The sequence below is a fragment of the Canis lupus genome, chromosome 20 (genome assembly GCF_003254725.2).
Source record: "Canis lupus dingo isolate Sandy chromosome 20, ASM325472v2, whole genome shotgun sequence".
NCBI lineage: Eukaryota > Metazoa > Chordata > Mammalia > Carnivora > Canidae > Canis > Canis lupus.
Window position 1 is genome coordinate 13,802,701 of NC_064262.1, and position 27,289 is coordinate 13,829,989.

At 37.7% G+C, this 27,289-nt stretch overlaps 1 protein-coding gene across 2 annotated transcripts in view; it reads right to left on the bottom strand.

The window, feature by feature from the left end:
* LRRN1 (leucine rich repeat neuronal 1) overlaps nucleotides 1-27,289 on the bottom strand; it is a 37,385-nt gene that overhangs the window by 5,301 nt on the left and 4,795 nt on the right. The window lies entirely within an intron of this gene.

A 27,289-nucleotide genomic window follows, 5' to 3' on the forward strand; every position in this document is an offset into this window, starting at 1 on the left:
ACACAGATGTCATCTCTTTAAAAACAAAGTTATCAGGGCACCTGGGTGGCTCAGTGGTTGAGTGTCTGCCTTCGGCTCTGGGCATGATCCCGGGGTCCTGAGATTGAGTCCTGCATCAGGCTCCCAGTAGGGAGCCTGCTTCTCCCTCTGCCTATGTCTCTGCCTCTCTCAGTCTCTCATGAATAAATAAGTAAGATCTTAAAAAAAAAAAAAAAAAAAAAAAAGCTGACTTTAAAAATTGCCTTTCAAAGCTCTAAAAAAAATCAAAAGGTCAAAAGCAAAACATGAAAGGCAGTTTATAAAAGACTCCAAGTTCATTTTTAGTTATTTATATTTTATTTTCTTTTTTAAAAAAGATTCTATTTATTTGAGAGAGAAAGAGAGATGCAGGCTGCCCATGAAGCAGGGAGTCTGATAGGCGGCTCCAGCCCAGAACCCTGGGATCATGACCTGAGCCAAAGGCAGCCGCTTAACTGACTGAGCCACCCAGGTGCCCCTAACTTTTTATATTTTAACTAATTTTTTAAATTTGTTTTCAGCAGTTTTTCATTTCCAAAATGGTATATTCTGTAGATATATTCAGCTAGTGCTTTTCTAGCTATTATTTTTATGCAAGAAATTAATTGAACACAACTAGGAAAAGAAAGTATCGGGGATCCCTGGGTGGCGCAGTGGTTTAGCGCCTGCCTTTGGCCCAGGGCGCGGATCCTGGAGACCCGGGATCGAATCCCACATCGGGCTCCCGGTGCATGGAGCCTGCTTCTCCCTCTGCCTGTGTCTCTGCCTCTCTCTCTCTCTGTGTGACTATCATAAATAAATAAAAATTAAAAAAAAAAAAAAGAAAAGAAAGTATCGGTTTTCCTTATATTCTAACAGTCACAGCTGATCTTGACTGAATAAAATAGTCAAAGGATTTTACTTCACTATTATCACCAATCTTCGTAAAAAACAAACATACTTACACATGTTTAATTTCAACAATCTCGTGGGAATGTCACTGGACACTTAGTAGCTATAAAGCATGGATATGTTCTTTAGTATCTTGAAGCCTCAGCTTCTTCAACTATATAAAATAGAACTGGGGGTGGGGGGGATCCTTGGGTGGCTCAGCGGTTTAGTGCCTGCCTTTGGCCCAGGGCATGATCCTGGAGTCCTGGGATTGAGTCCCACATCAGGCTCCCTGCATGGAGCCTGCTTCTCTCTCTGCCTGTGTCTCTGCCTCTCTCTCTGTGTCTCTCATGAATAAATAAATAAAATCTTTTAAAAAAAATAGGACTGGTCATTAAGATTATCAAGGGAATTAAAGGAATCTATATAAAGCTCACAAAAGTTAATTACATTTGTTGCCATACTTTTAAAGGGCGAGAGAGGCAGAGGGAGAGGAGAGAAACTTAAACAGTCTCCATGCCTAGTGTGTGAGCCTGACAACAGTGCTTGAGCTCATAATCATGAGATCATGGCCTAAGCTGAAAGCAGGAATCAGACACTTAACCGACTGAGCCACTCAGGTGTCCCTCTTGTCATCTTATTATATCTCTCTTCCTTATCAGTTTTAGTTGAATAGTGGTTGTTAGAGGACAAATAAATGAAGGAAAACTGAGGGCATTTGATTTTATTTAGTCATCATCTATTGCTTTTAATAAGGTCTTCTGAGGTCAAATATGTATTGCACATCTGCTTATAAAGATAATATTAGCAGTTAATGGTTCTAGTTTTCTGGATTCCAATCAGGTATAAAAAGCCTCTGTGGGTCCATTGTCTATCTTGCTTTCTCAAAACTAGGCCAGTCACTTGCTAAGCTATTAAAAATAGAGTTATATGTTTCCTTACATTTGTCTTTCTATAATGAACGTCAGCTTTGAGTACTGAAGGACCTTCAGTGACTAGTGTTTTCTTTAGCCTCATAAAATTACTGTAAAGATTCAATAAAATATAGCATATAATGTACTTGAAGTCTAGTGTCCAACACATAGCAAGCATTTGATTCATATTAGCTATTACTATGTACTTTGCAAAACATAGTTATCCTTGTGATTGACCAGAAAGTAAACTAATAGCCAGTAAACAAGTAGCCAGTCCTAAAAGTTCTATTATTTGTCATATTTTAGTAGAAAGAATGTAAGCTTTTCCTTGATGATTAGGAACAATGTAAGGATGCCCAGTCTAGCCACTTCTATTCAACTTAGTATTGGAAGTTCTAGCCAGAACAATTAGACAACAAGAAGAAATAAAGCATCCAAACTGGAAATTAAGAAATAAAATTCCTTTTGCAGATGGTACAATCTCACATGTAGAAAACCCTAAAGAGGTCACAAAAAAACTCTACTGTTAAAACTAATAAACAATTTCAGGACACAAAATCAATTGTGTTTTTATACACTAACCATGATCAATCCAAAAAGAAAATTAATAATCCAAATTACAATAGCATCAAAAGAATAAAACACTTGAAAATAAATTTAACCAAGGAGGTGAAAAACTTGTGCACTGAAAGCTATAAGACACTGCTAAAAGAAATAAAATATAAAAAATAGAAATATATCCCATGTTCATGAATTAGAAGACATTTTAATGTTATTAAAATGTCCACACTTCTAAAATGATCTACAGAGTCATTGCAATTGGTAGCAAAAGCTCAATCTCAGTTTTTGCAGAAATTTAAAAAAAAATCTGGAAATTCATATGGAATCTCAAGGGACTCTGAATTGCTAAAACAGTCCCAAAAGAGAAGAACCAAGTTGAAGGCCTTTACTTCATGAGTTCAAGATACAATAAAGCAACAGTAATCAATACGGTGGGTTACTGGTATAAAGACCAATGGAAGAAAGAGCACAGAAATAAACTCTCCCATATATGGTCAAATGATCTTTGACAAAAGTGTCAAGACTACACAATGAGGTAAGGATAGTCTCTTCAACATATGGTGTTGGATATCCACATGCAAAAGAATAAAGTTGGACCCTTACCCTATACCATACACAAAAATTAACTCAAAATGAATTAAAGGCCTAAACGTAAGACCTAAAATTGGAAAACTCATAGGAGAAAACATAGGGTAAAAACTTCAGAACATTGGATTTGACAATGATTTCTTGGACTATAACACCCAAAGCATAGGCAATAAAAGCAAAAATAGCAAATGTGATTAAATCAAACTGAAAAACTTCTGTACATCCAAGAAAACAATCAACAGAGTGAAAAGATAATCTACAAAATGGGAGAAAATATTTGCAAATCATATATCTGATAAGGGACTAATGTCCAAAACATATAAGGAGCTTCTATAACTCTATAACTACAACAACAAAACAAACAATCTGATTAAAAACTAGGCAAAGGATTGAAATAGACAATTCTCCAAAGATATATGAGTGGACAATAAGCATATGAAAAGATGCTTAACATCGCTAATCATAAGAGAAATACAAATCAAAACCATAATGAGATATGACCTTATACCCATGAGGATGGCTACCATCAAAATAACAGAAGTAACAAGTGGTGGGAATGTAAAATGATGCCTCCACTATGGGATACAGTATGGGGGTTCTGAAATTAAAATAGAATTATTTTATGATCCAGCAACCCCACATCTGGGTATATATCCAAAAAAATTCAAAGCAAGATCTTGAAGTTAACATTTGCACATCAATGTTCAATGCAGCACTATTCACGATAGCCAAGAGATAGAAGCAACCTATATATGTGTATAGATGGATGAATGGAAAAAGAGAATGTGGCATAAACACAAAATGGAATATCACCCAACTTAAAAAAAAAAAGAACTCGTCATAACTACAATGTAGATGAACTTTCAGGACATTACCCTAAATGAAATAAGACCATCGCAAAAGGACAAATACTACATGATTCCACTTATATGACTGCTAAAGTAGTCAGAATTATAGAAACAGAAAGTAGAATGGTGGTTGTCAAGGATTATGGAAAAGGGAGAGGAGGAATTTATGCTTAATGAGTATTTAAGTTTTACAAGATGAAGAACCTTGAGAACTCTGTTGTATAACACTACTACAATTGTTTACTTAAAAATGAGAGATGGTAAGTTTAATGTAATTTTTTATCATTAAAAAACATGAATCCATTAGAATTCAGGCCAACTTTTATCACACACATACCAATTAATTAAGTTCCGCGACAAATAAAAAATAGCTTTTTTTTTTTTTTTAAGTGGAATTGCCTTGTTCTAGGGCTTACTGGACTAAGTCGGTCAAATGTGAGAAGAAAATGTCCTGCTAATTACCAGAATGATGTTCCATAAACAAGTCTGGCAGTTTAAAGAAACAATCCCTTAAATAAAAATCCATGGCTTTAAAGGTCCAGAATTGGCAAGGGATGCCTTTCAAAGAGGCCCACAGACAATTATATAATTACATTTGATGCTTCTTTTTTCAATAAGATATGTTTGGGACACTCTGCTCTGAATATAAAATTACAAAAGAAATGGACTGCATGGTCATCACCATCAGTGAATTTGGCACTTATCTTTATTGTCCCTATACAATCATATGAGATGGGATGTTATTTTAACAAAATCACAGTACTTAGTATGACTTGGGGTTGGATCCTTATGCATTAAGTTCTTATGAAGTTGGGCAAAAGAAATAAGCAATCAAAATAACATGATTAAGTTAATTCTAGTTATATTAAAACCCAGATTAGCCCTCAGTTTGCATCTTGGGGGATCAACTTCTTCAGTTATTAGATGTCTTACCTTGTATAAACTATGGAAATTCTCTATCTCAGTTTCTGTGCCTAAATTAAGGCTAATTATACATACTTCATATATGAAAATTATGATAACTATAAAGAGCCTGGGAAAGAGTCCAGCATGGAGTGAGCCCTGAGATACTTATTTGAATCTCTGGAACTCTCATCAAGTTTGCTATTAAATTTCATTTTCACCCTACAGGAGTATTGGGAGGTAATGAATAAGCAAATCTCTTTAAGACCTTTGGGCATGACAGGTTTTAGAAAAAGTCACTGTTATTTTTTACCATTTCTATTATATTTTCAACCAGTATTATTGGAATTAAGTGTTAGAAATTCAGATACCAAATATGGTACTGTGCTAAATTAAAACCCTATGTAGGCAAGCAAATTATGGAAAATAAAGTTTCACCCTGGAAATTAGCATCCTTTCATAGACATAGTAGTCACAGCAATGAAGAACTAAATTTTTTATTCCCCCCAAAGATGAAGAAAAATGCCTTCTTAAGACATGCACCTTTATGCACATTGCCTTTGGTGGCCAAATTCACACTGTGCACATAATATTTATGAAAATAAATGTTTTAGCTTTCTAGGTGCCCAAATAGATCCAGAGGTAATGCAGCATTCAAATTTGTTTATCCTCTTTTGGGAATGGCTTAATAATGGAACAATGGGATTTTTGTTCAATGAAGCTTTCCTTCTGGTTAAAAAATGCAATGTCTCAATACAAATTCTTCCTGAATCCACTCTAATGTGGTTAGAGGGGAGCAAGATGGACCCAGACTCCATTTACTAGATTGACCTCCCAGAAGTAACTTTCTATGCCGAAGGCCACCTTAACTTCTGCTGCATATACAAGTGGCTGATTATTAGGCTCAAAAGGCTGTGTGTAATTTTTTTAAAGATTTATTTATTTATTTGAGAGCAAGGGCAGGCTTGGGAGGGCAGGGGGGGCGGCTGAGGGAGAGAGATATTTCAAGCAGACTCCCTGCTGAACATGGAGCCCAATACAGGCCTCAATGCAGGGCTTGATCTCAGGACCCTGAGACCATGACCCTACCAAAACCAAGAGTTGGCGAGATCATGACCTGAGCCAAAAGCAAGATTTGGTCACTCAACTGAACCGCACCTAGCTACAACTTTTAGAAACAGGACTTTAGAGTACAGACAGTTAAGAGTGTGGCTTCTGGAGAGACAAACCTGGTTTCAAATTCAGTTCTGTGACCTTTGACAAATTACTGAAGCTTTTTTTTTAAAAAAGATTTATTTATTTATTCATGAGAAACACGGAGAGACAGAGAGGCAAAGACACAGGCAGAAGGAAAAGTAGGCTCCCTGCAGGGAGACCGATGTGGGATTTGATCCTGGATCCTGGGATCAGGCCCTGAGCCGAAGGCAGACACTCAACCGCTGAGCCACCCAAGTGTCCCTACTGAAGCTTTCTTTGTGAGTCTCAGGTAACTTTTTTAGAAAATGGAGATCATAAAACCTACCTTGCAAGGGTGGGGAGAGAAACAGAATAAGATATTAAATGTAAAGATTTTGGCAGAGGGCCTGGCACATAGTGCCCAATAGATGTTAGGTATTATATTTACATGTTTGATGTCTCATTGGCTCTGAGTCTTTTTAATGGGTATTGAGTATGAAAGGAAGGAGTAGGAAGTTGAAATCAGCAGAGGGTACCTTTTGTGACATTAGCAACTACAAGTTCTAAAGAGTGGCCAGAGGCTTCGAACAATGTAGATGGCTAGTGCAGGTAGAGCCATCGAGAGATCACAGCAAATCCTTCTGGAGGGTATTTCTTATTTTCCTTGGGAAGGAAATAAGGTCTAGCAATACATTGTGAACAATGCATCTGTATAGGCTATTTTTATTTTATTATTGTTATTTTTTAAAGTAACCTCTATAACCAACATGAAGCTCCAACTCATGAACCTGAGATCAAAAGTCACATGCTCTACTGACTGAGCCAGCCAGGCGCCCCTGAATGGATTGCTTTTAAAGACATTAGTTTCTTGGACTTTTGTCTGGTCCTAGCCCTTCTTGAATCTTAGATTTCTTTTTTCAACCACTTCCCCAAATTATGTTCCTTGTTCACACATTATCCAAAGCAAAACACCCTGTAGTATGTGTTAGTGATCACAGATGGAGGGTTCATATGGGAGGAAGAGCTATAATAGTCTCCATAATGCATTAAGGAAACAATAAAGTCTCTCCCCTTGCAAGGACATAATGGAGCTTGCTGAGGCTCTTTTGCATAAGGAACTGTTCCTGAGAGCCCACATTATTCATCAGCAAGCAGTGCAGCAGCATGTCTGAGTGGGCCGAGCAAAAGAATGAGGACACCAGGGAAGGGATTCTTAATTTTGGTTTCACCACAAACTTCCTAACTGACCTTGAGCAAGTCTAGTAACTTTGTGTCCTATTTTATTTATCTTATAGTAAGTAGGTTGAGAGGAAAGGTAGTCACAGCTTCCCAGGCTAAGAGGAACCTCAGGAAGTCATCTTTCAACCCATTCTCCTGGTGTCGTGAAAAACTACTTCTAGCCATTTTCTAAGGCAATCCTCCTCTTCTTTCCTTCGTTTTTTGTTATTAAATTGTTATTGGGGCAACTAGCTTGATTATGCCAAGATCTCAAACTCTAATGTTTTCGGGGGCTAGGGTAGGTGAAGTCAGCTGAATCTAACAAAGTCATGTAAGGAGCTGGAGTGTGCATGGACTTTAAAGGCATCCAAAAATGTTAACTGTGTAGGTCAAACAAAAACCATCTGCTTTTAAAGGCCTGTGGCCAGTTTGCAACCTCTGAATTATATATAAATATAATAATCATCTTATCAGCTATAATGCTGAGCTAATGTATTTGATAAGCAGATGATTGAATATCAATTTTAAACTATTATTGGTAAATACTCCATATGTGAAAGCCTATAATTAGAGACTCAGTATATTACAGTCTGAATCTTTGCTCAGAAGAAAACTTTAGTGGTTTAAAAAGATGTGTTGCATTTACAAAAATTTCATTTTACACTTCTTTGTTTTGGAAGACCTACTTTCAAAGGCAGGCAGAACCTTACAGGTCCCCTAGGTGATCCAAGATGACCCAGTTAATTGGCAGAGAAACAAAATAAAACCCAAATGCCTTGATCCCTAATTCAGAATTTACTAATCTGACCACTTTAAATGTTTATGGTTTTCCAGATTCCCAGAGAAAAATTTGTCTGTTCTCTAGTTTTATTTTACTTTCTTCTTCTTATATTTATTATTATTAATTAATAAAGTCTCAAAAAATCTCTGGTATATTTGGGTGGTATAAATGCACTACTGTGCAAAGAAGAGGGTGAACACAAGTGATCTTTTGATTCCCCCTCATTTTCCTTCCTCATTTGGGCGAGGGTAAATCCATCACACTGCAGGTGCAGCATCGGCCAACATCTCTGGGAAAAACCCAAAGGCGCAGCTGGTCTCCAAGCTTAGCATAGAAGCTGGGGTCACAATTCATTCAGCTCCTAAGAGGATCTGGGCATGGACAGCACGTTAGTCCTTGCAGGTTTGGCCAGGCACGGTAAATGACAAGGCTAGACTAAATGGACTAAAGAATTACAAAAGAAACTTAAAAAAAAAGAAAGAAAAATGAAAAGCAAAAAATCCAGACATAGCCTGCTGGCATAAATCCAAATCCAAGTTGATGCCTTGGCCTGGTGGGGAAAGGTGCTTGCGGAAGAGCCCTTGGGAATACTATGTACTTCAGATTTTTTGGCTTCAACTAATCAAAGGCAAACAAGCTAACCTCCCTGTGAAGTATGAGAAACACAAATTGTAAAAGTTGGAAAAGGCATCTAACACATCTAAAACACCTCATTTTCCAGAGAAGTGACGTTACATGTTTGGAAGACAAACTTGACTCCATTCCTATTCTCCAAACACCTGTTTCTTTACACTATAGAACCCCACACTGTTTCACTTAGAATAGGGTTAGCTGAAATTTATATTCTTGATCACTTGCGCAGGAACTAAAATTCTTTGAAGGATTTTACCTTCTAGTGCTCTATTAATCAATTATCCTTTATTAGAAGCATAAGAAAACATCCTTCAATTTAGGGAGTGAAATGGCATGTTTAATAACCACCATCTTGACCTTTGATTAGGTAGATCAGGGATAGGGTGGACAGCTCAATCAATCATGCTGATGGCCGACTTATAACAAAAAATTAAGTCAGGTTAGCTTAACCATGTTCATTGAATTTTTTTTTTAACACAGCAGTGAATTGATCATAGTTGATCTATTCTACATAAGCATGGCCAAATCACAAGTTTAATTTTTAGAATGCATATATTAAACTTCTCTTAATTTGATAATGGATAAGGTGTTGCAAACTCGTAAGGGCAGAGAAATTCAAATGTAGGAAATATAAAGTGGATATGAACAATTAGTAGGAGTTGGAAATGGGCATTCAAGATAGAAGAGGCCTTAAGAATAATATAATACTAGGAATATATCTAACTTTAATAACAAGCTTATTTTTAAAAAAGATTTTATTTATTTACTCATGAGAGATACACAGAGGCAGAGACACACAGGCAGAGGGATAAGTAGGCTCCCTGCAGGGAGCCCAATGTGGGACTCAATCACAGGACCCTGGGATCACACCGTGAGCCAAGGCAGACGCTCAACCATTGAGCCACCAGGCATCCCAATAACAGACTTAATTTAATAAAATATTTACTATATATTCACTGCTATAATGAATATATAGTAAAGTATTTTCTCTGAGAAATTGTCACTTGTTCAAGATCTCAAATAAGATAGCAAGTCAAGGGCAGCCCGGGTGGCTCAGCGGTTTAGCGCCACCTTCAGCCCAGGGCATGATCCTGGAGACCCGGGATCGAGTACCGCATCAGGCTCCCTGCATGGGGCCTGCTTCTCCCTCTGCCTGTGTCTCTGCCTCTCTCTCTCTCTCTCTCTCTCTCTGTGTCTCTCATGAATAAATAAATAAAATCCTTAAAAAAAAAAAAAAAAAGATAGCAAGTCAAAGACATAGAGCCCACACCCTAAAGCTATCTAGTTCAGAATCCCTATCTGGTAATTTCAGGAAGGTTGAGAGGTAACATGGTACGGAGGTTAAAGCACTGGACAACAGTTAGGGGGTCCTTACCTCTCTAGCTTTGGCTCCAACTCAGATCATGCAGGCTATGTGCCCTAAGTTTAAGTGTTGAGGTTAGGCTAAATCTAGATGTCTTAGGGCTTCTCCAGCTCCAGGATTTTAGGCATTTGATGACTTTTTCCTGGGTTTCTACTTTTAAAGGCACCCATATAAGCAGCACTCTTCATGGCTAGGAGCAAAACACTTGGTCCTGGCTTTTAAAAAACCACGGTGTTTAGTTTTTTGTTTTGTTTTCATTTTTTTAAAAGAAAAGCCATGGTCTCAAGAGGCAGACAGAGCTAAATCCATATCCTGGCAGTATCTATGGTGCCTTGGATAAATTGTCCACCCTCATGGGTCTTGGTTTCCTCATCTGTTAGGAGATAGTTCTAGATCTGCCTCATATGGGTGAAGATTAAATGAGGGAACGAGGCTTGAGCAGTGGTGGGTACAGAGTAGAATCTTGACAATCATAAATTTCCTTTGGAGTTCTCAGTTAGAAAATTAGAGTCAGGTGCTAAAAACCTAAGTTAATATTTGCTCTTCCAAAAAGGAAATTAATGGTTTTCTTGAAAATTATCTAGAACAGATATCCTTCCCTTCCTTCCTTTCTTTTAGTCTTCCTCCCTCCTTCCTTCCTTTCTTTTAAACCTAGCCCTTGGGATGCCTGGGTGGCTCAGCGGTTGAGCATCTGCCTTCGGCCCAGGGCATGAACCTGGAGTCCTGGGATTGAGTCCCACAGCAGGCTCCCTGCATGGAGCCTGCTTCTCTCTCTGCCTGTGTCTCTGCCTCTCTCTCTGTGTCTCTCATGAATAAATAAATTAAAAATAATAATAATAAAATAAACCTAGCCCTTATTTGGTGCTTTGTTTTTTCCTCGTAACATCCATGGGAGGTAAGCAGTATGACTGTCCCTTTTCACATTGAAGAAACCATGCATAGAGAAGTAAGTAACTGCAGCTAGACAGTGATAGAGCAGGATTCAGAGATAGCCTGGCTCCAAAGCCTGTGCCCTAAACACAGTCTCAAATGTCACATGGTCATCCCAAAGAATCCTAAGTTTTGAAGTGTATAAACGGGACTGTCGATGAAGTATCAGAAGTGGGTGGTTGGGAGCATTTATAGCTCTTGAAAACAATGCAGTCTTTGATGGGAGCTCAACAAATCATAGTAAAAACCTAGGGATGACTCATCTCTTTGCCAAATAGGTTGGTTACCACTGAGAAATCTTGTGTTTCTGAGGTCCCTCAGGAAATGATAGAATAGATTTCTAGAATATGAGAAAGGTTTTAAAGCAAAGGCACAGAAATATTTCTGCAGTTTGGTTTGCAATGAATTTTATAGGGGAATCTGGTAGTTCCAAGATTTTTATTTTATTTTCTTATGTAATATGATATTCAGTACATAAGCAGGTGGTCTCCATCAGACAAACAATGGACAGGGCTCAGAAAAATCTGAAACTGCAACCCCCCCCCCCCAAGCATCACATGACTGCCTTCAATTTAATTTGAAGTTCAATTCTCCCCTCTTTTACAACTCATTTCCAGGATGTATTTTCAAAGGCAATGTCATTTTTGGAAGAAAAAAGTCACACATTTATTTTAATGAGACCATGCTAATTAAATCTTTGCATGCTAGTTACTTAGGATTTCAATTTTGCAGTTTAATGGTAAGCCTCTTTAAAGGATTCTCCTTTGCAACTATGTTAAAAAGCATACCTCCCTCATAAGAGTTGAATGACATTCAAAGCATTTCTGTTCTTAATTGTTTTAGAAAGAAGTATCCCAAATTAATAAAACCCTATACCAAAGGGGAAAAAAAGTAAAACAAGGTATGGGCATTTATTATATTTTTTAAGATTTTATTTATTTTTTTGACAGAGAGAAAGCACAAGCAGGAGAAGCAGCAGCGGGGAGAAGGAGGCTCCCTGCTCAGCAAGGAGCTTGATGCCTGAGCCGAAGGCAGCTGCTTAACTGACTCAGCCACCCAGGCACCCCAAGGGTGGGCATATAGGACACACTTCCATCTTAGTTATTCTAGGTGCAAAATACAGTAAGCAAAGGGAATTAAATTGTTAGGCCATGAAAAACAGGAAACATAACTTTCCAAATAATGAGGTATTTTCTAGCATATAATCACTTCCCATTATTTACATCTAATGTTCATTGCAGGGTCATTCTGGCTCAGTAGTAGTCATAAGAATAATAGCAGTTAGTACTTACTAATAAGCACTTAGCTTTTACTATGCAACATGCACAGAATAAGGACTTCACACAAACTATTTTATTTAATGCTCACAACTGCATGAGGTGGGAGCCATCTTCCCCCCCATTTTTACTGATGCTAAAATGGAGACTCAGATATAATAAAACAATCTGGTCAAGGTCATGGAGCCAGGAGAGTGGTGGAGGTTCTACGTGAATGCAGGCATCTGAGGCTAGAGCCCAAATTATACTCCTCTCATCCCAGCCTTTCTGGACAGGGGGAGTCCTTGCTAATATTTTAATCTGCCAGAACTAGAATTAAGTATCACAGGACAGGGACCCTGTTTCTGTTTTGTTCAGTGAGTCATCCAGGGCCAGGCACTAACCTGCCATCTACCTTGTGGGCACTCAGTAGATAAATAAATTAAGTGAATCAGTTAAAATATGCTTTCCAGGTACCCAAATGTAACAATAATTTTAAGCTTGTAAATACAGTCCTGCTGGGGCTCTTCTTATACTTGGGCTGATACAAAAACAAACAAGAACCCTTGCCATTTAGCACATATCTGCCGCCCATACGTCCGAATCCTGGTGATTTAGGAAATACCTGCTCTCTGATTCATTCTTTTCTACAGACTCCAATAAAATCTAGATTCAGACTAAATGCAAAAGAGGTCCAATAAACTGGTGCCTAATTTATTAGAGTAATTAAACACTGACAGGGTGTTTACTAGGTCACAGGGCCAGAAAGACCAGACCATGCCCTTAAAGAGTTTACAATCCTGTGGGGAGAAAAGACAAATGCCCAAATGACTCTGTAAAAGAAGATAACATGTCAAAAAGGAGGAATGAGTAGATTATGTGAATCCTTGGGAAGAGCAGAAAGTTGCCAACCTGTGCTGGCTCCATAAGCACTAGTCAGTACAACTCTCTGCAATGCCAGGAATGTTCTGTTTGACACTCCCTGTAGGGTATTAGGTAGTAAATATTGAAATGCGGCTGTTGTGAATGAGAAATGGAATTTAAAATTTTTGACTAGTGAAACCATAAATTTCTATTAAGCCAACCAAGTTTTGGTACTTTGTTACAGCAGTCCTAGGAAACTAATAGAGTGCTCTATGTGCATCAGCTACTCCTAATTATTTTTATATGAATGGTTATTTTATTAAATACTTAAGATGCTGACTCTCCTCACCCTCCTTCTCCCCACTGCATACCTACTACATATAAGAATTGATTATGAGGGGATCCTTGGGTGGCTCAGCGGTTTAGTGCCTGCCTTTGGCCCAGCACGTGATCCTGGAGACCTGGAGTCCCACATCAGGCTCCCTGCATGGAGCCTGCTTCTCTCTTTGCCTGTGTCTCTGTCTCTCTCTCTCTCTCTCTCTCTCTGTGTTTCTCATGAATAAATAAATTAAAAAAAAAAAGAATTGATTATGAAAGGAAATATTTTCTACGGGTTGTCTGTAATCTTATGGATGGTGAGACACCCATTTCTTAATTTTAAAAGCAGCGGTAAACTTAATGATCTTTGCTGCTGCTGCTTCTAGGATCTAGCAAACAAGACTAATGCTTTTTATGATCTCAGCTGTATGCCAAAATAATTTTTCCTTCAGTATTTTAAAAGTCATACACCAGATACACTTTAAAGAATTCCTAAACCTATGATCTTTTGACTATCTTTTGAAAAACCTGAGATTCTGCGATAGGCAAAGTAGGACCAAGAAAGTTTTTTTTTTTTCTTTCTTTTTAAGAAATTAGCTATTTGCATTGCTGGAATCATAAAGTAGCAATTTAACATTATTGAATTGAGAAACTGACAGAAGGCTAAACAGAACAAAACATGAACCAACAACTGGGCTATTTTATTGCTCCTTTTTAGTACCAGCAAGTGTAGTGATATAAAAACTACCATAAAATCAATTACTTTTATTCTTTTTACAAATTATTTTAATTCTCCTCCCATAATATGTCTATATGAAATAATTGCTTTGTAATTACCGACATGATTAAATGTTAAATAAATGTAAAATCTTCAGTTTGGCAGCCTTATATGCCTAGAAGGCTCAGTTTCATTACTTCTTTTTAAGTACTTCACAGTATATCGCTTAGTATTTTCAACGCAGACAGAGATTTCACCATGCCATGTTAATAAATGTTGCATAAGGAGCCAGTTGCTACAATGGCTCCTGATTATACATTCAAAACTACAGACAGACCACACTTATCATAGTTGGTACTGAAAGTGCCAATATGTAGGCTGCTAATACCAATACTGTAGATTTTTGGATGCTAATCAAGGAAAGTGATCCCATTAGACTGTATCAGATTTGCTTTTGCTCTTAGACCAAATTAAAGTTTAGTTCGTAATAGTGAAAATACTTCTCATCAGGAAAATGGCAAGCATTGTCACATCCTTTTCAGAGTATTTACTGCATTTTTCTTTGCTCAAAGAGTTCTATACCATCTTTTGTTATATTCTTTAATCCACTAATATCTTAACAATGTGACATTTTAACAAAATTTTTACTTAAAAACATAAGACATCCAATGTCCTTAAGGTGGGAGCCTATACTTCTAGCTCTGATCTAATGATATTTCTCTAAAGAAATATTATCTGCTTAGAATTTGCCAATTAGGAGACTAACTGCTGTTTAAACTTTAGACAGAAAATCTCAAAAACATATCCCTTCCACATTAAAATGTTCCTTTAACAAGTGGAGACTGATACATGGAAGTGTACATATATTTAGTATTAAAGTTCCTGCTACTCAAAGTTAAAGACAGCCCTGTTCGGGTAAATGACAGCATTTGCCCTTCAGCTTGATAGACCTCAAGCACACCGTATTTCTACAGAATGCCATCTCTTTTAAAGAAGCAAAATAAAGCCATCTGCCCCTGAACTCTTAAAATAAACTTGGCTTCAAGTTCTTTTTTGCAATTATTTTTTTATGACTGTTCTAATAAAAGAGTTAAAGAACTTGATTTTCTTCATCATCGGGAGAATGAATATAGTAAAAAGTGTGCCTGCCTGTTCAAATCTTCTCTCTGAAGGCTTGGGGCTGCAGTGGCTCTCTAAGGAAATGTCACAATGGCCAAAAGACAGGGGCAGAGAGGATTTAGAACAAAAGGGGCAGCGCCATGGAAAGTGCTTTATGATCTTACAGCACCCAATGGAGGCAGGTGTGATTATTCTTGTTTTACAAATGACTTCAGAGCTCAGAGATTAAGTGACCTATCAGAATTCCCACAGCTAATTGGTCAAAGAGCTGAGATTAATTTCAAGTTTGTTGTGTTTTTAAGTCAGAGCCTTTTCTGTGATACCACCTGTTCCAATCATCTTATTGGATCTCCTGAAAGATTGTGATTGCATATAGCATTCTCTTATGTACATACAAGAAAACTAACTTACAGAGTAAAACTTGGGTTAGCCAGAAGATTAAGGGAATCTGTGAATTTAATTTTCTGGGTAGCTGAAGGTTTCCTAAAAAACTTTTAGTTTCAATTTTTAATACCCTTGTTCTTGCTTTTTGGTAAGGGTAGTTATGCTTTAGGTATTTTTTTTAAAGACATTTTTCTTCCAGCCCTGATAATGAACTCATATTGGAAATCTTTTTTCCCAAATGGAAGGTCTTGGTTATTATTTATTTTCTTCCAGTTTTCCCTTTTCTCCTAAAAGCACACTCCAGAGGAAAAAAATTCTAGTTAATTAGAATTTCTGGTAATCACGTTTTAAAATTGTTTTGGTAAATGAAAATCAGGTGAAAGCTACTTCCTTGAATTTGAAATTGTTTCTTATTATAGGTTCTTCTTGATGCCAGTGTGTTCCCCTATGTTAGTATGCATTTGAAACTAATGGTCCAATACTCAAAGTGCTCAGATTGTTGATGACCCGGACACCATAAATCCACCAGAGCACTTTAGTGGGATGGTCCTTAATTACACAGTTTAGGCTTTGTATAATCATATTGTGCAAAAGAACAGCTGAGAACATTAAAATGCCAGGAGGCATTATAAATCATAGTGTTTTCTATAGTCTTTCTTTAACTCCTGTGTTTTGTTAAATTGAAAGTAAAAAGAATAATTTTAGTTGAATATCTATATTGTCATTTATAGCCATTAAAACATACAATTATGCAATGCTATTAAAAGATCATCTTTATTATTTACCTCCAACTCTAATAGAAATTGCAGTTATTTTTTGAACTTTAAATATAGGAATCATTTTTGTCAGTGAAACAAAATTAAAATGATCTCTAAATAAAAAGGCTATTTCTTAATGAAATATAATTTAGATAAATTGTAGTGCAATCCTATCTATCTAGAACTAACATGCACCTTAAAAGTTTTCTGTAGAGCTTTAGGTTTAAGGAGACACAATTTAAATTGTGGAATATTCAAATTGTTAAAATGGAGAAGAAATATATTTTAATGATGGTTTATTACTTCAAATGATATTTAAATAAGAATAAGGAAGACCGGGGATCCCTGGGTGGCGCAGCGGTTTAGCGCCTGCCTTTGGCCCAGGGCGCAATCCTGGAGACCCGGGATCGAGTCCCACTCGGGCTCCCGGCATGGAGCCTGCTTCTCCCTCTGCCTATGTCTCTGCCTCTCTCTCTCTCTCTGTGTGTGACTTTCATAAATAAATAAAAATTAAAAAAAAAAAAGAATAAGGAAGACCACATTTGAAAACAAGACCAGCAAATGAGATTCATTTTCCTGGAGAATAAGGCAACTTTAAGTAGTAAGCTTCTGCAACTTGGCATAAAATGTGTAGCTTATTCTTGCTTTAGGGCTTTTAAGTCTCAAAAATCTAGCACCCATGTTGGCAGTGAAGAGCAAATTCTGGGTTAAGAAGTAATACCATCACCGTGGGCTGGCAATTCAGTAACATTCCAAATGCCCACAGGAATGATAGAAATCAATCTGAATAATGGTTTACTGAGCAAGAATTCTGTGTAAGGCTCTGGGGGTCATGGGGCAGGAAACCGTGCATTCTTGGTGAAGGGGAACGTGTATGAGAAGCAGTGGCATCCTTGGTTAATTGTCACCATTTCCTTCCAAATGTGATGATGTTCAGAAACATCATGTCCATAGCTTAAAACTGGTACTAGTGGTGTATTTACACCACAGAAATTGGCGAACACTATGAATCAGGGTTTTATGTTTTTGGAGAGCTGGTGTTAAACATTTACCAGCAAACCATAGATGTAAAGGTACCAAAGCAACAGAGCCTGGATAGGTATATGGAACAGCAACTGTTTCATTTTTATTGGGATTTAAGATCTGCCAAGCTAGGAATGGAAATCAAGTCAGAAAGGTTGGATGGTACCTAGATATGGAGGCTCTTACTGCTTCACTAAAGAGTTTTTTTTTTTTTTTTCATTTATTATCCTTGTCCAAGATCTAGCAGAAAACAGATGGTACACTCAAAAAGGAGTGACTAAGGAAAGTTTTAAATAGCGACCATTTACAAGGCATGGGCAAGGTTAAGGCAGACTCACAGAGGATGACCAAACACCTCTGAGTTAGCTGCTGCAAGAAGCAAAAGCCAACAAGAAGCCAGGTGGTAAAGGATCCACTGAGGCAGTCCGTTCAAGTCTGATACTCAGAGTACAAAGAAAAGTGGAGAAGGGCAGGATGGATCTGGAAGGGTATAGAAAATATCCAGCACAATCCTACAGCAAGTGGGGATCACTAAATGTCTTACAATGGGAACTACGGAATCATTTCTATAATTCAGAAAAATGTATCAATCAGCTATGTGTTAGACAGACTGTGGAGAGGGAACATGATGGATATAGGGAAACTCATTAAGAAGCACTCACAATAGGTGAAATAAGAGGTGATGGAACTGGAATTGTGATAGTAAGAACAGAGAAGAGCCATATTTAGGAAACAATGGAGACTTACAAGTAGAGAGGTAACTTACATATAACCCTTGACTAGATGTAGAAATGGGGAGGGAAGAATTGAAAATAATATCAAGGTATTCAGCCTGTTTGACTTTGAGGATAGTGGTTGCCAAAACAAGATAGGGGGATGCAAAAGCAAGAGCTCACTTTGAAAGTGGGCTGAGTTTCCATTTGTGTGATTAGAGGGTTGGAAGAGAGAGAGGTTAGAGTATGCTTTCCTCTAGTTCTCTCTGCTGGGCCAGTTTTTGGTGCTTATTCCTCTGAAGAAGGCTATGGTATACTCTTGTACAGCCATAGCTCATTCTGGATCCTAGATACCACTGCATCTCTTTGACCCTTTGGTGATGTGATTTTTAGGGTGAAAATCGCCAGCAGGCATTTGGAGTTTGGGAGTGAAGTTATAGAGAAGTTGGATGTTTTTCTCATGAGGTTATAGTATAGAAAACTTAAGATCTCAAGAGGCATAGAGAGAAAATGAAAGGGCTCAGTGGAGCCCGAGATGTACCACTACAAAACACAGTACAAGTTGAAGGTTAACTCTGCATCTTACTGAAGAGTAAGTCACTACCTCCACCATCTCCTTTGATAACTACTTGGTGATAGCGTCTGAATTTAGTTATATGTCAATACAAAGATGGAGCTAAAACGAATTATTATAGGGACATGCATTAGTAACTTAGTGTTGAAATGATCTCTGCATTATGAATGATAATAACTGAGATGAGGCAGAAAAGTAGATCTCTCCATGGAGGACAAATCAATAACAACTAGGTTTTATGGTCATTAGCACCCTAATGAAATTACTTACCATCTAACTCTCTTGGAGGATCTTGAACATTCAACACCCATCACCTCTTTCATGTTAACACCAGCCAGATGTGGCTAAGTACAATTTACAAAATGGAGATCATGAAAGATTCATCCACAATAAAAGAGAAATGTATTACAAGGGGGCAGGGAGAGGCAATGGAAAGCAAATAATAAAAGAAGATAAACTAAATCACTAGACATTGTGTACCACTTTCACATACATTATATCTTTAACCAAGAGTCATAGAAATGAAGGAGATATTTTCTTCCTGGTGTGCCCTTTAGCTCTTGGAGGTTGGCATGTGCCAGTCCAAACATGCCAAGTACCAGCATGCACTTAACCCAGACAAGACCCTTGAATCCTTGCTTATGTGATTCATTTCTCCAGACATTAAAGCCTTCTGTCATCTTCCCCCCCTTCCGTGATGAGATTCAACATATCCCAATCCCTCCATGCATAATGCACACTCTCCTTCTGTGGAACTTCATACTAATTAGCAATTCTGTTTTCTCTGAACTCCAAGTATGCTTTGGAGGAAGGGGCGAAGGAAGGTTTGACATTAATGATCTCCCCTTTTTTCTATTTTAAGCCACATTGGTCTCTCTGTTCCTCAAACCCATCAAGCTCCTTCAGATGTCCAGGGCTTGGCTTACAAAGTTCTTCCCTTGCACTCCTCCTGCTTCAGTAATTCTCATTTACCCTTGAGATTTTGATTGAAATGCTATTTCTTTAGGAAGGATTTCTCTTAGAATCCTCCATGTAATATTTTCTTCTGGCCTTGTGTACTTCTCTTTCACTGGAGTTAATACAGCCATACTTCTACATTTACTTGTGTGGTAATTGGATTAATGCTGTTACCCCCATCAGATGGCAAGCCATACATCAGAATTACTGGACCACATTTTGCTCCTCACTGTATCACCAGCTCAAAGAAAATGATCTGCACAGAGGTGGTGTTGTTGATATTTGCCAAATGACTGAAGTTGATAACTGTCGTGTTCTAAGCACTGTATCAAATGCTTTCTCACATATTCTCATTGCAAACCTATGGGTTCATATCATTCTTCCATTCTTTGATGAAAGAGCTTGGGGGTCAAATAAATTGAGTCTTTTAACCAAAATCATACAGTTAGTATGTAATAGAGTTGCAATCATACACAGACCCATCTCATCTGAGCTGTTTTCTTTCTGTTTTGTCATGGAATTTCCATAGATGATCACTTAATTATTTTCTGTCTTGTTTCTGTTCATTCTTTCTCCCCAGTGAGTCTTAAAATTCATTTGGGATGGAAGTAACATGAAGTACACTTTTTTCATCCCCCACATCACCCTTCTAATGGCACTTGATATTCTACATGCATTTAATGAATACTTTTTGATTAATAACACTTCCCTGGCATTAATATCATAAAAGCGTCCCCAAATGAGTTCAACTTTCTGTAATAACCTCTCTCAAATAGTAATGCAGCACATCTCTGATATAATACAGGTTTATAATCTATTCATTTCCACCAAACTATATAGGAAATAATTTTGTAAAAAAATTTTAGAAAAAGCAGTATGACAAAATAGATAGGATATGAAAATCCCTTTCCTCTTTCATTCATTGACTATTTGCTAAGTGCATTTTCCATGCGCCAAGTGTTCTAGTTGCAAGGGATCCAAGTCTAAGTAAGTCATGGTCTTCCCTCACAGAGTTTCTGTTGGTGGTGTTATTAGAGAGATGAAAATAAATAATCCTAAATTAAGATAGCACATCCTATACTTGAAAACAAGCAAATGTGGGAAAATCAAGGACATTGTGACTAACTCAGCCAGGAGGAAAACCAGAGCAAGTACCTGGTCCTATATATTTATCGGCTCTAAAATACTGGACCAATTCTTTGCCTCAGATTTCTTTATCTTAAAAGTGAGGCTAATACCTACCAGAGCTGCTGTGTACTTCTCTCAGCACACTTAGAAAATGCTATTTATTGTCCTACAAGAGTTGCCAGATGTGACTAGCTTGGTGGTGGTACTTGCTGTATCCAAGAACTAAGAGTATAGGTATCTCTAATTACCTATACATGCAGTCACTTCTCAACTGGGACACTGATTAGGAAGATTAAATAAGACAATAAAAATGAAGTTCTTTGTAAATATTATTTATAGCTCCAAAAGAATTCATTGAATAATGAGGCAGTTAATACATATTCTTGATGTTCTCCTTCATGTGTATATGAAAATCTATCTGCTAGCTATAACAGGGTAGAGGCTATGTCTCCTTAAGGGTTACCCTATTTGGCTTGTCTGATGACCTATTGCTTTGTAATTGACCCTGCTGTCAAGAGGACTCTTGGTTATACTGCATTGGGTTCTAATCTAGTCCCAATCAGGAGTCTTGCAGTTTGGTCTAGAAGCAAGATGAAGAAGATGATGATGATACCAAGAATCAACAATAACAATGGTAGCTGCATGATTTACTGAGCACTTACAAGATGCTAACCATTGTTCTAACAGTTTTACAGGCCCCAACAGCTTTATTATATAACACTGGATCCCTCAAATTTGAAGCTTTTGCATCTGTTAGTTCTGACAATGTATTGAATTCAGTTCCTCTTTGAGGAATGGTAGCTCTGAACCAAATCTATTCTCTTTGGTCAGAATTACAACTTACAACTTATATGAATTACAACTTAGGGGCATTGTTATACTTCAGAGTGAGAAAAGAGAGTGGATACAGAACATAATATAGAAACAAACAAAAAAGGCTGTAATGTATTCATCTGTCTGCCTTTTCTTTTAAAGCATGTCAGCTGACTTAAGATTTCTTGAATGTCTGGACAAAAAGATCTCTCTTAGGGTCCACCACAAAGGTGAAAACCATGTGAACTACTGATTTCACAAACATCTAGTCTGAATTTTGTTGTCTCTTAAAATCCCTCCACTTGCCTCTCAATGAGCATCCTTGGAATGTAGACACCATACATTCAGAAATGTCAGATTTCAATAGAATACCACTTCTACTAATTGCTCCTATTTACAAAGTACTTACGTTGGTCCAGGAATTGTGCAAAGGGCTGTAAATGCATGATCTCATTGAACGAATCCAATAATTCCATAAGGCAGGTTCTATTATTAACTCTACTTTACAGATGAGGATACTAAGAGGTTCACTTAAATCACTCCAGACCACACAGCAAAGATGCAATTTTGGAAGTAATCCTTCCCAACTCTGAGTCCTGCCTAGTTATCCCCTCTCTTTGCCCTGCCTTGAGCTATACATTCTCTATCATTATGGTAGTGACTCACATTGTTCTGATGTATCACTTGCATGTCAGAAAGATCCCTTAAAGCAAAACAATCTATAAAAGCAAACTCAAGTAGTTTTTAATATTGCTAGCAGTTTTAAGTTCTTGTAAAAATCATTCAACACTTTTCATAAAATTCAGCAATCTAAACTCTGCAAATATCAAAGATAAAAACTTTTCTCAAAATTAATCATTTTACTTCTTTTTCTGTGTAACAGAAAGATGTTTTCCAGTTTTTAGAGACCTTCTAAATTTAGACAATGATGATATGACAATGTGAGATGGTAATGATTAGGATAATGCAATCTTTATGCATTTCTATTCATTAAAATTTTTTTAAATCGTAAATACACTTAAAAATGATGTTAATGGGGCACCTGGGTGGCTCAGTTGATTGAGCACGTTGATGCTCAGTTGGTTGACTCTTGATATAGGCTCAGGTCATGGTCTTGGGGTCATGGGACTGAGAATAGCGTTAGGCTCTGCACTCAGCACAGAGTCTGCCTGACACTGGCTCCCTTTCTCTCTTCCCCTCCTCCTGTTCTCTTTTTCTCTCTCTCTAAAATAAATAAATCTGGGGATCCCTGGGTGGCTCAGTGGTTTGGCGCCTGCCTTTGGCCCAGGGCGCAATCCTGGAGTCCCAGGATCGAGTCCTGCGTCAGGCTCTGGGCATGGAGCCTGCTTCTCCCTCCTCCTGTGTCTGCCTCTCTCACTCTCCCTATGTCTATCATAAAATAAATAAATAAATCTTTAAAAAAATAATAAAATAAAATAAATAAATCTTTTTAAAAAATGCTGTTAATAATGCCAATATCAATTTAAAGAATAATTCAATGATGATTGGTTAAATAAAAATACCAAGGTAGATTTTAAAGTTTAAATAATAAAATGCATCATCTTATTTTATATAAACCTTACTTTAATAATGGAATTACAGAATGTTTAGGGCCTGATGGGCTACAAGATGTAGTCTAGTCCAATCCTTTTGTTTTATAGCTGTAATTAAAGATGAAGGAACAGCCCAGTGCCTTAACAGTGCAGTTTCAGAATCAGACAGACCCAAATTCACATTCTTGCTCAGCCACTTACCAGCTCTAAAACTACCTGTCATTCAGTCACAGAGCCAGTTTTTTCATGTGCCCTGCCTAGAAAGCACGACTGCTATAAACTGAGAATTCAAAAAGACTCTCTCCTCTAAAACAGATGTGTATTCATTCATTCGACAAATATTTATCAATTATACACTAGTTGTGTAACCTTGGGCAAGTTACTTGTATTGTGCCTTAGTTTCCTGCACTGTAAAGTGGGTATCCACATTATAGAGTTTTTGCAAGGATTAAATGAGTTAATACATATAAGGTGCATGGGATGGTTCCTGGCACAGTATGTTGGATATCATCATCACCATTCTCCTACTGCTACTACACTCTATATTAGGTAATATAGTGGGGCTCTGGGGATATAATTCAGGAATCCTGTGTAATATTTTCCTCCTAATTACTGAAGCATCGCTTTTGCATGGAATGAATCTCTTCCTCCAGTGTCCCTCCTGAGGGTAAAGCCTCTTGTAAGCTTCTTTACTATGGTTCTGTTTTGACAGTACTATCTATCCTTCATGCATGAAGAGGAAAATAGCTCACCAGCATTTGCCCACATACTCTGTTTTTCTTTCAAATGATTTTGAAGACGCTCAGTTTTTTTTTTTTTTTTTTAACCTGGTCTCCCAGGTGAGAAACGATGAGTTTGCGAGTATGTGAGTTTGGCTGGGATTCCAGAGCCAAGTTGTCCCCAAAGGACGTAACAGAACTAACTAGTCCTTTGAGGGTTTTAAACCTTACATGTAGTCTTCACTACATAGAACCATAATGAGCTGAAAGAACAAGCAGAGAAATCCAGTTAATTGCCACTCCAGTGTTTTCAGTGGTTCTATCATGGTTGGATGAGTTACTATGGATTCCATCAGTGTTTTGGAAACTCTCAGGACATGGGCTGAAGTCCTATGTAACTATCACTCATGATCTTGACAATCAAAGAATTGTGAAGATGAAAAGAACCTTGAGTGATCGTACAGCTTCTCAGTCTTCCTTCTCACAAGCAAACATTACACTATCTCAGAGAAGTGGGAAGTTACATCTTTAAGACCTTGAGAGAAGGCTCTTTACAAAACTCATTTTGATAAACAAGTCTTACTATTGAAAACAAAAACAAACTTCTCTGTATGGAATCTTACACACGAAGTTAAAATGCCTCTGCTCAACAAAACCAGAAAACCATGCCACTGTTGCTTTTCTTTTGTAGCAGAACACCCTCAATTCCTGCCCACGTTCTGGGATATGTCATTTTCTTATCCTAGCCATCATTTTTCTATGAATGTTTCTTCCCAGCTTGTCACAAGTATTGTTTTAAGCTTCTTAAGGTCAGTTTAAGGTAAGATACTAGAAAGAAAGTCTGATTAGTCCTTAGGTGTCTGGGAAACCCAGCTTAAATTTCCCTGCATGATATATTTTAATTGATACATCCCAGATCCTTGCTCTCCTTAGTAACCCAAGAGCTAGAATGCTGAGTCACTGTCATATTACCTGTTCTGTCACCATGGGCCAGGAAGTAGGCTTGGTGCAAGCAGGGAGCCTCAGGTCTCATCCCAGATTCAGCCTTACCCTAGACGTATGACCTTACATAAATGCAACTTACGGCAGGATAAAGAAAGTTGCAACCCTTCTTCTTTTACAATGGAACCCTAGAAATGTATTAAGTGACTTGTCCAAGGTCACACTGAACTGTCCATGCCTGTGGTCCCTTAGTTATTGAAAAAAAAAAGGAGAGAAAGAATGATACTTGATGTCCCAGAATGATACAGGTCAAATGAAATACATATTTAAGGACTCTGCAAAATGTTCTAAAACACAAGGCATTATTCACCTTCTTTGTCAATGAAGCCCATCTTTATGCAGCATGTGCTATTATAGGTTTCTTATAACTGACTTTCATTCTGTTTCTAGATTCCTCTTCTGCTTGCTCAAGGCACTGAATTCTAAGCAACGTAGAGGAGTCTCCCCTCCTGGGTAGTAACCATCCCACTCATTTGTGTTCAGTGAGATTAGATTTAAAATTGTCTCCTGTCAAACACTGTGTTCCAGGTGAAAGCCTGTTTTGTGAATTCACCATAAGGTTTTTAAAAGTCTTTGCTGATGGCCAAAATCTGAATCAAGGCTCCTACTACTGTACTTTCGTAGCTCACTCTTTTCGCCATCACAGCACATTTTATTGCACTTGTCATTCCTTCTGTAACTCCTAATGGACTTTAACTTAGCCAATGTCTTTTAGAGCAGGGTTTCTCAAAACTTTGATACTATTAACACTGAACCAAATAATTGTGGTGAGGGGACTGTCCTATGCATATTAGGATGTTTATCAGCATCCCTGGCTTCTATCCACTAAATGCCAGTATTATCGTCTACCTTAGTTGTCACAACTGGCAGAAATGTCTCCAAATATTGCCAAGTTTCTCCGGGGCAGGTGGGGGGGGGGCAGCAAAATCACCCCTAGTTGAAAACCCCTGTGTATGATCCAGCAGAGTGCCTTTTTCACTCCATAAATATTTGTAGAAGAATACATGACTGATGGAAACAAAATGCTTCTGATGGATTTAATGTACAAGCTGCAGAAAAATCAAGCTAATTTCTTTTGGTTTTAGTACCTCCTATAACGTCTGGCACACAGCTGGAGCTCAGTATATATTCATTGGGAGAACAAGTGTTCCAAGACCATAAACAGCTTCCTGTATCCCAGGTAAAACTATTTCCCTCAAGAAGGCCCAGGTGAGGTGATAGGGAATTGTCATATTAGTGGGAGAAAATTTTTAAAACAAAAAATTTTCTTAGCTATGGGATTAGAACCAGAAAAAATACCTTGTGGAAAAGAGCATCATGGCTACGTTCCCCAAACCTTTAGCTCTCCATCCAAACCTTTAGCTCTCCATCCAATTGTGGCATTTAGGGCAGAAATACAATTCTTTCAGGTGGTAATGCTAGAAACATCTAGCATTCCTGCATCCTTCAAAAGTCCTCAGTTAGGGACATGAAGCACTGGGAGGGTTGCAGGATATCTACAGGACAGCTAGAAGGTCACACATTCAGTCATTAGTGTCAGAGCTGGGAAATGAGCCTGTGCCTTCCTGACTCCCTGTACAGTACTTGATTACAGTGATTATTATGGATGCAAATTAAGACTTATTACTATTGTGAAATAACAATGCAGGTTAATGATATTCTTTATTGCCATGCTAACATTTTTTCTAGAGGGGAAAATTATAGGCATGAAACCAATTAAGCAACCTTTCTTTCTTTGCAAAGCTTTTTAGTGTTCCTAAATGAAGATTCTCTCTTTGTGCTTACTGCTTAATAGTGCAAACTGATTTTTTGTCTCCTAGGTCTTAGTGAGATGGATGCTGATACTGGTGCTGTCTTTCTTTCCTGTATGAATTGAAAATGACTATGCTAATACATTATCTCACAAAGGGCAGGCCTAAATAGGAAGAGCAAATATTTTGAAATGAATATTTAATGAGCATTCTCCTATAGAGGTTAGGCATTGTGGAAATGCCTCCTTTGGAAATCTTTGTGAGCCAAACTCTTGCAATTGCCCTTTCCTGGACACCACTGAGGGACAGCTCTCCTCTCATGATTGAAATGGTGGCTCCAGAAAACAATGCAGATTAATTTACGTATCTCTGAAACTTTATGTAGTTGTCCTTCATTCTCAGTTCTACAAAATACAAAAACCTTTCGTGTAGAAGGATGTCATGTCACATGTATATTGTTATTGTAACTATGGTAACCAAAAAATGCCACCAGTGTGTTTGTTTCATACACAAATGAGGGGACAGCTGTGGAATCCACATGTCTGCCAGTGGTATAATGGATATGAGGTAGGATGGCCTGGGTCAGAAAATTACAGCTCATTTGTATTAATCAGAGCTTTCAAATAACATTCCAAACCCTTTGCCATAAGCAGTGTAAATGGAAGGCAATAAGCCACTGTAAAAGCACTTTCATTCCATAGCTTTCAAAACAAAGTGTTGTAAGTAGATGCGGAAGCATCTTGGGAGAGGACTCTCTCGTCCGCGTTGATGGAACTTCGGTGCGTATCACTGAAAGTTAAAGTTTAGTTTCTTTGCCTGTCAGGGATGATTTTCAC